This window comes from Suricata suricatta, chromosome 17 (genome assembly GCF_006229205.1).
Source record: "Suricata suricatta isolate VVHF042 chromosome 17, meerkat_22Aug2017_6uvM2_HiC, whole genome shotgun sequence".
Lineage (NCBI taxonomy): Eukaryota > Metazoa > Chordata > Mammalia > Carnivora > Herpestidae > Suricata > Suricata suricatta.
Genome location: NC_043716.1, coordinates 35,107,928 through 35,120,941, shown reverse-complemented (window position 1 = coordinate 35,120,941; position 13,014 = coordinate 35,107,928). Strand labels below are relative to the sequence as shown.

The window sequence follows — 13,014 nt, the reverse complement described above, 5'->3', positions numbered from 1 at the left end:
ACCTGCCGCTGGTACTATCCGATCGCCATTTTTTATTCCCCCTTCGCCGCCCCCCCAGGCTGAGCCACGTTGAGTAAATGCATGTGCACGGTCAGGTCAGGCCCCGGGATCGGGTGAAACTCGGTTCACATTTGCATACAGGCGGAGCCTCACAATGAAAGCCCATCTGTTCCTGTCTCGGAGTACAAATCGAATGTCACCCAACTCACTGCAAACGACAGCAGTATGGCCATTAGATGGAGGAACACTCGGCTCAGGTTACGGATATGGAACTGCTGATTTGGGTTTAAATACCTGATAACTGAAGACTTTTCATTATACGTGAACAAAGAATGAACTTTGAACTGCTCAGGAGATACCCTCTCCTCACACTGGGCACCCCTAGTTCTGTCCATTACTAATACTTTAGCTGCTATATTTGCCACCGACTCTAGTTTTTTTTTTTTTGGTATAAAAATTAGCTAGGCTGAATGTCACATTGTCCTAAATAATTGCTTTTTCTTTGGAAGGGGGAAGGGTAAGAGGTGGGGCAGCAAGGGATGTTGTAAACAGAAAACGAACTTTGAACTCTATACGCCCTTAAAGGTCATTAATATCATGGCAATGTTGTTCCTTGAACTTCTAAGTTTCGCCAGGGTGGAAATTTTAGTTTCTAGAGTTTAATCAAAGTGTGAACTGTCCTAGCCCTTTACCGCCCCCCCCAAACCCATTTACTCAAGTGAGACACCTGTCTCCTAGAATCTTCTCCACTCATAGGACTGTTTATTCCAAAATAGTTTGTCCCAAAATAGTTTATCAATCACGATCTGTATCAGAGATTATTTTTCTGTTAAAATCTGGCAAGTATCTTAGAATTTACAGACATTCTGACACAAAAAAGGAGTTGTTCGAGAAGAAACTCCAGGATAATGAGCCCATCCAAGCATTGGACATGATAAATACAAGGAAATTCATTAGCAAAAATATGGGTAGATTTAATCAAGTGTCTTCTTGTCCTGTTTTACGGCAAGAATCTATCCAATGACTATCCTTCTAAGGATACAAGCAAATGGGGCTTGGTTATTTGTGTTTATATTTGAAATCTTTCTGTATTCTGTACATGAATAACATTTAACATGAAAATACCATTTCAGTCATTAGCCAGTTTGTTTGAGCCCCAGTCATGTGTGGTGGTGGGTCCTCACACATGGCTCCACTGTAGAGCAGAGAAAACAGATTGGCTAGTTTTTCTTTTACCAGTTATGCTTCTTGGTTTCCAGTCAATAATAATGTCACTTCATGAATTGCAAATGTAATACTTGATTGGGTGGAAAAAATACTTTAAAAAAATCTGCAAGAACTTTCTTGATTTGCCTTAAGCAATTTTGTACTTTTTTGCATACTATTTCTCTTTCTTAAAACACTTACTGAAACAATCTTATAGAATTTCATGTCTTGGAGTTACAAATGGAATCCAGAATGTTTAAAGGCCTTTGGATGTTAAAGGCTGTGTCTCCTTAGCCAGGGTTTCTTTACCACTATGTGAAACTATGTTCTTATTGTTTGTCCTTTAAAAATAATACCAGGGGAAAGAAAAGATTTGAGGGCTTTTTCTTTTTTTTCATCCCATGCAAGAACTTACGGTCAACCTTAATGGAAGTTCTACATGCATTAAAAGGGAGAATAGACCCTTTGTTTCAGAAGAATGACCAAGACAAGGGTGAATTTTGGTTCCACTTTGTCAAGTTTAAGGGGAAACTGAATTCAGTACAAGATAGAGAGAGAGAGAGAGAGAGAGAGAGAGAGAGAGAGACCCAAACAACTTTCTTAGATGTCTCCCCACTGCCTCCAATCTTAAACTTAAAATATTTTATTGTTATCTTGTAAATGAGTTAGGAATTTGCGTTAGGGGACACGTAGCCATGTGATCTCCTGAAGATGAGCTCTTCATTTGCATTCCGTGCAGCTGAATGTCTTGTGTATGATCAGCAACAAAGCAGAAGAAAACACAAGCAGGAAATATAATACTAGAGGTATCCTTTCTGTCCTCGTCAGGAGAAAATACCCTGTTAAGGAGATGTAACTGCTTTAATTCTATATCCCTGAAGGGATATGAATGAGAGAAATTCTACTAGTTCCAAAAATGATAAAATAACTGTTTATAGAAATATTGGTTGTTTGGTTTCTTGTTATGCACTACTGGTGGGGGTGTGTGAACAGGAACCGAACCTTGAACTTAATTTCCCCTTTCAACTCATGACCTTTGACAAGATTCCCCATGCGTTCCCCTTCAGACAAATTTCATCACAATTACAGTCCCTTCCACTTGAGTTAAAGATATATAATCATTGATTTGACCTAATTATCTGATACATCCCTTTCTTTGCAAGGTGAAAGCTAAATGTGTGAACAGAAGCTGACCCGTGAAGTTCTGATATCCAATTTTTATTCTAATTATCATAAAACACTTTCAGTCTTACTCTATTTTTCTCAAGTTTTCTTTTGGCCCCTTCCCTGAACCCACTATTGCTTCAAATTCAACAATGCCCCCTAGGTTTCAAGCTGCTTGGCAACAGACCTTCCAATGCATTATGCACCACATGTTCAAAGTGTCATTTTTAAACAAAAAACTAAAGACTAACTCTGCATTAGAAAGTCGCCACTAATCCCTGTCTTTCATGAAAAAGTCTTCTGAGGTGATAAAAGAGTGGAAACTAGAAAGTTCCCACAAGATTCTGAAATTATCTGACTTCTTAGCATCAATCTATTATGATTCAGACTCTCTCCTAATAATTTACAAACTTCAGCTTATAAAATGGATACTGGCAATATCAATAGAGTTAGTACAATCAATTTAAACTATAGGGGATTGTCTTTTTTAAAGGGGATTGTCTTTACAAAAGATGTCTGCTAAGTTTATTGCAACAAATGCCAAACAAAGAGTTTAATAAGAAAGTTAAAATCGTAGAATACATTAAAAAAATTAAATGTTATTTAAAAGCCAAACTATAGTTGGTAGAAACTATCAATTAATTTATTTTTTAAATGAATTGGTATTTCTACCTCAAGTTACATTTTTAAAAGGAATAAATTAAGACCAAAGAGTTTTCACTATCTTGTCTTAGACAACTGAAAAATAAAGATGAATTGCAAAAAGTTAAATAAGAAAGAATAAACAAAGAAGAGACTGTTTTCATTTTTTACATCATAGTTTAAACTCAGGGCATCATGTTCTCTTACAAATGAAATGACAGTCATTTTCCCCTTATGTCATGTTTGCATCATATCACTCCAAATGTTAACAGGCTTTACAGGTGGAAGGGGACAAAAGGCTTGAAAAAACCACACCCATGAAGCTGAATCATCAATTCTTTTTGCTGGAGCTACTTGTGTCCTCTCACAAAACTGAATAACACTGAAGATGTAATCCTTCATCTGATCACCATGGTGGACAGTATCCCAAGTTTTATTCTTAGCATCCTGAATTTTATTCTCAGCAATTAGTTTTAATTATATTTTGAAACCAAAGGCCTAAGCAAACAGGGGGAAAAAGTATGTGGGCAAACCTAGTTTCCTCCTAAGTAGGAAATTATCACAGTGTACACTGAGGCAAATTTTAGATTAATGTTTTCTGATGTCAAGAGTAACTAGGGTTGGATAGACAGTATGAAATAGGCTAGAAGATTCCATGATGCTGGGTATTAGGTAGAGTTTCTAAAGGAGGTCAAATCCGCTACCTTCCTTCACTTATAAATGTACAACAATTATAAAGAACTTTGAAGAATATTTGAAAAATGCATGATTTCTACTCCTACTTCTTCCCAAGGGCCTGAAGTATAGCCAAGGAAGTACAAAAAGAGTGTCACAGAGCTTCCTGGAGGAGAGCAACAGATAGCCAGATGGCTGGGATCCATGTTAAAATCACATCATTTATTTATGAAAACATTACTTCTATTTGTGCTTGACTATCATAAGGACCTTTATCAATATATATATTAATTCTGGTGTATGAGGCAACACTCCAAGAAACAGAGAAATAGGGTAGTCATTCAGAAATGGATTTGGCATTATTCTGAACCTCAAGATGGTTCAAATGTCAAGATGTCATAATACATGGGCAGCAAAATATAACTAAAAGAAACTGGCTCACTTGCAGGTGGGAACTCTAGGCTTGAGGAGTAAATTAAAAATTTGAACTCATATAATAATTTTAGGATTGACACAAACATGGACAGAAATACTGGAGTATTCAGAAAGGAAGGACAAATGTGACATCCCTGGGGTGTGGGGTGCTGTGAAATGATCCTCTACAGTCGAGATTCTTAATGTGGTATCTGCAAACACCCTGAAATTATATGCAAATGTGCATGTGTGCTTGCCTGTGCATGCTCATTTTTATGGCATAAAGAACCACTGCTACATAGTGATAAGAAAAGGAATAAAAGCACACAAAAAATGATTATTACATTCCCAAGGAAAAGATGCTGGAAGCCAACTAAAAGCTACCATCATCTCTCATGACAGCGGTTTTCAAACTTTTAAAAATTGATTGTCCCAATTGTAAATTTTTTATTAGACACAAAATACATGTATATTAATTTATAAGTTATATACATATACTATCACTGAGTCATTAATATTAGAAAACCTTAATTTCACACTTACACACATGCATATATTCTAGTATTTTCTCCCCATTTGCTGTGGATCATCTAGTACATCTCATTCTGGTCTTTCCCCTCTTCTACTTCTATTCTCTTTTTAATCAATTCTATAAAGAGTAATTAGAAAAAGCTTTTAGAAATATAAATTATACCTTACTGTAGCTTCAAAGGCCCTCCAGGATTTAGTTCTTTCTGCCTCTTCAACCTCATTTTCCTCACTCTTGTCTTGCTCATTTGGCACCACACAGGTTTCTTAACTATTCCTTGAACTCTCCAAGATGGTTTCTACCTCAGAGCCTTTGCATTTGCTGTTCCTTCTGACTGGAACACTTGTCCTTCAGATCACAGCATGGTTTGGCCTCTCACTGCATTTAGGTCTCTGTCTCCAAGAGTCTCACTGCCACCTTTCCAGTCACTTTCTATGTCTGTGCCCTCCAGTCTTTTTGTTTTGTATTGTTTTGTTTTGTTTTGTGTCAGATTATTTACTGTGGCCTGACAGTATACTATCTATCTCCCCAGTAAAATTTAAGCTCCATGTGGCTAGGGATTTTGCTAGTTTCATCTCTGGGTCCCAAACAATCTGGCCTCCAGTCTAGCAGATGGCAGGTCCTCAATGAGAAATGAATGAAGAAGAGACAAGGCCACTGACAGGCATTCCACCTGTTGTTCATTTGAAAATGAACCTCAAAGGAATGTTTACATAACAGAGGCCACCACATTAAGCTGAACCATCAGCTAACTATCAGCTAAAACTCGGCTCTCTCTTTTCTCTACTCCTCTAACACTAAAACCACACTTCCTTAGGCTACCTGTTACGGTTTTATTTTACATGCTTATTTGCATACAGACCTTATCTCCCCTAGCAGCTCTGTGGGAAAAATCCCAATCTAATCTTTTATCTTACCCATCACCACATCCAACATGTAGCAGGTGCCCAGCCTCTGGATTGCGGGTGAGGCTGACAGTCACATCCTGGCCATGACAAATTGAGGTCCAGCTGCTCATATAAGAGTGAGGGTTGCCAGACCCTTGAAGCTACCCTAAACGATGATCCTTGACTCTACACCCAGATGGATGTTCATGGGCATTCATCTGTTGACAAGGCTGAATGAAGAAAAAAGACTCACACTGGAAATGAATCTATGAAAAATCACCAATTCCTTGCATGATAATGGAGGGAAAAACTATCTCAATGTTGATAAAAGAATGATGAACACAAATAGAGACTAAACTTAAATTATCAGATGACCTTCATTTCTTTTTTAGAGGTCAGTTCCCAACAGAAGTTGAAATATCACAAACATGGCACTTAAATAATAATGCTTAGTACAGGTACATACAGTGTATTGAGTAAACTTAAATCAAGTTAGGCAGTAGGAACAATTTTAAGGATGGTGAGATGAAAAGTGCTCAGACTACACAAAATATAATTCTATATTTAGATCATTAGGCTGGTCACATAAAATGTCCATAAAAATCTCCTTTTCAAAGAAATTCAAATATACTTGGACATGAATAATTCTCCTGTACCAAAAATTAGATAAAATTCGAAAACAAATGATAATGAGCAAGTTACTTAGTACTTCTGCACCTTAGTATCATTATCTATAAACTAAAGGAACTGAAACAAATAAGAATTTAATAATTATTCAATAATAAATAATTCAGTAAATAATAATAAATAACTCTTCTTATTTGAATTATAACAGTTCAGATATGAATCTAATTGGGTTTTTCAGGAAGCTTATGTGTTTAATGCTTATTAATGATGAAGACTAGAACAAATATTACTCTCATGAGACTTACCTTAGAAGGGATCCTAGAAGTCTGCAAAAACAGAGAAGCAAGCAAAATGTAGAGTGCAGGTAGAAAGTAAAGTACCTCAAGAATGAAATAAAATGGAATTCGATCAAGAAACAAATTGCAATCGACAGGTATGGGGGAAAAATAATCCAAAAGAGAAGTATTAATTAAAAGGAAAGGTTTCAAAAGCATAATACTGTTAAAGAGCTTGTGGCAACAGAGAAGGGAAAATGAGCTTGCAATATGACACACTAGTAAAAAAAATAATTTTTAAATTTCATATTCATCACCATAATTCATAATGGCCCAGGAAGGCATTTGTGTTTCTATGTTCTTACACAGAAATTGCCATATTGAAACAGACCACTGGTCCATCCCTTTTGCCACGTGATTCCGACAGGGAACAGATGCTTCAGAGGAAAGCTCTACTCTCAGCAACCCAAATCCAATAATACATCTAATGGTGCAATTCTATATCAAGAACATCATTTCTTTTTGACCTCAGATGGCAATTATCTCCTACCCAAAGCAAGAGGCTGGCTCACTTTGATTTCATGCTGGGTGGCCCACTTAAGATGTCCCACTTAGAATTACATCAAGGCTGCTATCTTCCTCCACTTGGCTTTTCTGACACATTAAACTACTTCCACAATCTGCTGTCATCACTGTCACTATTAGGCTCTCAGGGGTTTGGAATCATGTAGGTATAATACAAATGATTGTATTTGTACTAGCAACTGATGTTTTAAAAATTGTTGCTTTCTTTAAAAAATCAAGGTTTTCTATTATTAGCTTCTATGTTTTCAAAGACTCAAGTATTCCCAATTTATAATCTTGAAGTGGAGACAAAAAGGAGATATGAACATTTAATGTTTGAAGGAGACCATAAATACACAAGAGTGTCAAGAATAACCTTTTGATAGAAATTTCCTAGAACAAATGAATGCCTGTGCTTTGTTTTTGATGGTTCTCTGACAGAGTGAAAAAAAAAAAAACAACAATAACATAAGTAGATTGGAATGGCAAAAGGCAGGCAAGTGATCAGGAGTGTGAAATGAGAGCCAGTCCCCTTCCTGCTCAATTATTCACTGTGGAAGCATTTTCAGCCGTAAATCCCAGGTCCTATCACCTCGAGAGGACTCTCCTTTGGGAAAGGTCTTTACCTGCCTCACCCTTTCCATAGCTCTGGAGCAGACAAGGGTAGGAATTAGAACTAGAACATATTTAATAATTTGAAAGAATAGATCAAGCCTCTTCCCAACTGGGAACTCCCAACTGGGAAAACAATGACAAACCTGGAGAAGCCATTCATTTTATCCATTAGTGTATTCGTGTGGTCAATGATGGTGCTTCACAATTTGAACAGTTCTATTAAAATTCTGAATATTGTATTTCTATTAATAAAAATGTGAGGACTTAATAAGAAAGCTTATGGCCATATGTCTAAAATATACCTTAAATAAAGACCATCTACCAAATGGACAAGTAATGCAAGGTCTTCCAAATATCAACAGGTGAAAAAAACTGAAGGGCAAAATTATCAAGATAGTTTATGATATAAGAGATCCAAAGGCATACAAGATAACCAAATCAGACCAAAAAGAAAGAAAAATGGGTTTTCTATCAATGATATTGATTATACCAGGAAATAATCTCTCATGAACTACAAATAACCATACAATAACTCAAGAGCATGTCATCAGGAAAAACTTGGCCTTCAGTATGAATTAAATGATCTTATTGGCTCCTTGTATGCCTTAAAAAGCCTCTAAATCAATTTTGGGTCCTAAATAAATCAATAATATTACCTTAAAATTAAACTGATATCCTAGACAAGGATGTCTTCCGAAAGCAGACTTTTCCTTTACTCTTCTGGAAATAAGGTTGCTGTAAAAAACCTATACCATGTAGACACCCATAGTGTCCAGCACACTTATAACATTTAATTAAAATAACTTATTGGGGCTGAACTTTGTAATTCCTAAAAGTAACAACAGTAACTATAGTATAAAAAAGAAAGTAACCTCTTAAAAATCTTACTAAGGCAAAGGAAACAGCCTGAAAGAAAAAAATAGCACAAACTCTTTATCAAAGTAAAAAGGATTTCTTCTGATCAGTAATAGTAGTTAAAAGAGCAATAATAAAACATGATATTGTACACTTGAAAGTACAGGAGTTGCTAGGAGTACACCTCAGGCATTCTCAGCATACCAAGAGAATTAAGTGTGGAAGGTGATGAATATGTTAATTATCTTGATCTTGGCAATCATTCCACAATGCATATGCATACAAAAATCATCACGTGGTACACTTTTAAATATATAAATTATATTTGTCAACTATTCCTCAATAAAGTTGAGAGAAAAATAATAATAATAAATAAAATTCATAGATACTTAAAAACTCATTCAACTGTTATGCTGGCCAAGGAGGAGTAGAAGGTAGTGATTACTGAACTCATTACATGTATAATGTTTTCTGTTTCTCATGGAAATCTGTGTATTCAGGCATAGGCTACCTAAGCCAATGATGGACATCCAAATAATGGGAACCTTGGCATGTGAGGTCTCAGACTTTCTCCAGATTTTTTTGGACGATGTCTTACTAACCAGTAGTATAGTTTGCAGTCTACAATAGGATGGAGAGGAAAAAGCAAGGGACTTAGATAACCAGTAATCCAACCAGATTGTAGAAGGAGTTACCCATTTGTTAATGCTTTCCATTTACCCGAAGGCAGAAAATGGTCCCCCAGTAAAGCATATGGCCAATCCCTTACCTTCCTAGATATAAATACACAACTCATTCAAGATAGATGATTAGCCATGCTCTTGAAAATTTTCAAGTAACAATTTTGTTTCATCATTTTACAGGTAAAATGCACTCTCCAATCTATCCCTTGCCTTCCTCCCCACCAATGACATCGACAGGTCCTCACCACTGCTCATCAACACCATGGCAAGAACCTGCTAACCTTCCTCCTAAAACATAGATCTATGTCAATTCACAATTTAAATTTTTTCTTCATAGATGCCTACAAAATAAAATTGAGACACAGTCTTCACAATCCATACCCAGACTATTCTCCAGGTTTGTCTCCTGTTTTCACCTGTGCAGTATATGCACCAACTACCACATTCTATCCCAAAAAGCCTCCTTTCATATCTTTGCTCATGTTTCATTATCTGTTTGGAAGTGCCTTGTCTTCATTTTAAATTGTTGACTGTACTTCAAGGCCCACGGCCTTCCCAAAGTTTCTGTAGAATTTCCTACTCAAGATGGATCTTGCACTCCTTTATTCTCTTAACCCATTATATAATTACTATACTCTATACTATATTTGCACAAAAGTTTATTTGTAATCTACTTGAGGGCAGGGATGCTCTCCCTTTTATTTCTTGGCATAGAGCTTACACAGGCTCTATAATTAAGGGAAGTTTACTGATCCTTCCACTCAGGGTATAATAGAAAGAGTGCTCTGTATATTTATGTTCTTCTAGTTTCGCTACTTATTGGCTATGTCTAGAGCAAGTCACAGTATCTCTGAGCCAATGGCTGCTATGGCTCTAGGCAACAAGTCTGTATTGCAGGCAAGAGGAAGGTAAAGAGATTAAAGGGCAAAGGACTTTCTCAGCTTTCTTATCTTGGAATGGACACTTCCTCTGGTGACCTCACCTTACGACTCGATGGCCAGAACTGAGTCTGGGGGCCACCTTCCTGCAGGTTTGTCTAGGAAGGCAAGTGTTTTCAGCTGGGCACATGGCTACTCGGACAAAATCAGGGTTCTGTAAGTAAGAAATGAAATGGAATGGATGCTGATACACGATTAGCAGAGCCAACAACAACTTAGAAGAAGGAAGAGAGTGAAATCACTAATTTTCAGGCAACAGTAAAACAAAGCTAGAGGAAAAAGATCATGTTAATGTGGACAAACTGCAGAAAAGCCTCACAAGGCTGCATCAATCACAGACAGAGAAACAGCAGAGGGGCTCCCGTGCAACTATGTGTTAGCTAATGTTTTTTAGTACTAGGAAAACACACAAGAAGTTTTACTCACAGAATCTAAATTATACTTAATGGATTATGGACATTCAACAATTAAAACCAAAGAAAAGTTTCTCACTTAGATCATTAGAAAGTGATCCTTGAAGACATTAAGCTAATGGGCTTCTCTGAGCAAAGAGGGCACAAAGTTGGAAGCAATATGATAGAAAGCATTGTGACTCCTATTTTTAAATTTATTTGTCTGAAAATTTGTTTAACAAGTACCTATCAAGCCTTCCTATGTGAAAAGCACCATGCCAGGTGCTGGAGGCCAGAGAAGAAGAAAAAATAACACAAAGTTGGATTAGGCATCATCACCGCCTTCCAAAGAGATGACGGTGGAAGAGGGAGACACATGTGAAGGCCTGGACAAAACAGGGACGGGAGAGATGGTATCGAGCCCGAGGAGATTCCAGATGAGACAGCGGGTGTTGGGCTGTCTGTTCCTCTAACACTGACTGCTTCAGAGACGGAGCGGAGAAGTCCTCTCAGGTCTGGCTGGCCTGCTCCCTATGACATCTAGCTCCTTACAAATATGCTGTGCCTGCCGTTTGCTCCTTCGATGTACTCATGTCACTGTGGACTCTCATACATTCTCAGCTGTTCATCGACGCTTAGTTAATGTCACAACTAACAAGCATGCTCATGAAAACAAAACAAAACAATGACCTTTCATTTAAAATACTAACATGCTTGGGTGGCTCAGTCGGTTAAGCGTCCGACTTCGGCTCAGGTCATGATCTTGCAGTTTGTGAGTTTGAGCCCTGCCTTGGGTTCTGTGCTGACAGCCCAGAACCTGGAGTCTGCTTCACATTCTGGGTCTCCCGCTCTCTGCCCCTCCCCTGCTCAATCTCTGTCTCTCTCTCTCTCTCAAAATAAAATAAAGACATGAAAAATTTTTCTTAAAATCTAACATGCTCAAACCTGCAAACTTAGGAAATACAAAAATGCACAAAAGGAAAAAAAAAAAAGAACACATAATACCATAACCCAGAAAAGCCCACTGTTGACATTTTGGTATATGTCCTTTCCATACTGTTTTGTATCCTGTTTTTTCCCTTTAATATATCATGAACATTTTCCTATGACAGTAATGACTCATCTACTGACAACATGACTTTTAATGGGTGCACTCAGTCCATCATATGGTGTACCATAACTTATTAAACCAACCCCATGTAACTAGACATTTAGCTTGTTTCCAATTACTTGATGTTCTAGGAGCTATCTTGGCTTATTTCCTTAGAATAAATTCCTAGCAGTGAAACTTCTGGTCCTAGGGCTCTGTATATTTTCAAGATTTTTGAAAAATAATTTTATTGTTTATTTTTCATTATAAAAATAATGTTCTACTATATAAAACTTAGAAATAAAAGTATGTCAAAATACTATGGTAAAGAATATTATGGGTTTTTTTGGGTACACACAATATATATTTTTTAATTACTTTAAAAATGTTGTTATTTATTTATTTTAAGAGAGAGAGTGAGCACGAGCAGGGGAGGGGCAAAGAGAGAGGGGGAGAGAGAATCCCAAGCAGGCTTTGCACTGACAGCGTGGATCGATCCTGCAAACTACAAGATCATGACCTGAGCTAAAATCCAGAATTGGATGCTTAAGCAACTGAGCTACCCAGGCATTCCCACATATATATCTATTTTATTTTTTTAATGTTTTTAATTTATTTTCTGAGAGACAGAGACAGTGCAAGCAGGGGAGGGTCAGAGAGAGAGGGAGATACAGAATCCGAAGCAGGCTCCAGGCTCTGAGCTGTCAGCACTGAGCCCGATGTGGGGCTCAAACCCACAAACTGTGAGATCATGACCTGAGCTGAAGTCAGACGCTTAACCAACTGAGCCACCCAGGCACCCCCATATATATCTATTTTAAAAAGTGGGAACTTATTGTACATGCTATCTTATAACCTTGTATTTTCACTTAACAGAGTATAAACATCTTTTTACTCATTAAATGTTCTTCTATACACTTCTAATGCTTGCATATATTCCATTATTTGCTAGTAGTTAGACATTTAGCCTGTTTCCAATTTTGTGCTTCCATAAACAAGTGTTCAATGAACATCCTTATATATATTTATTCGTTTTCTGAAAGCACAGTTAGAGTTGAACAGTCAAGTCAAAGGCATTTACAATTAAAGGTTTTGTTCTGTTTCCCCCATATTTCCCTCTGGAAAGATTATACTAAGCAATACATCCACCTGTAGTGTGTGGTCGCTGCCTACACTTCTGCCCAGCCCTGAATATTTTCACTTACTGCTGCCCAACACTTGTCAGCCTGATAAACTCCTATAGCTCTTTTATGGTGTAATTCAAGTATCACCTCCTCTGAGAGTCCTTCCTGATTTCATTTCCTTTCCAGGTACAGTTGTTCCCTTCACTATGCTCTATAACAGAACTAATGTTCCTCATTTTTAGTATTTACTTCTAAGAAGTCAAATTACTCTTTCAAATATTGTCTTTCCAACTAGACTGTGTACTTCCTGGAGGTAAGTGTCACGTCTTATTCA

General features: G+C 37.1%; 1 protein-coding gene across 1 annotated transcript in view; it reads right to left on the bottom strand.

Moving 5' to 3' along the window:
* The window catches only part of SKAP1 (src kinase associated phosphoprotein 1), a 275,716-nt gene that overhangs the window by 166,969 nt on the left and 95,733 nt on the right, over positions 1-13,014 (bottom strand). The window lies entirely within an intron of this gene.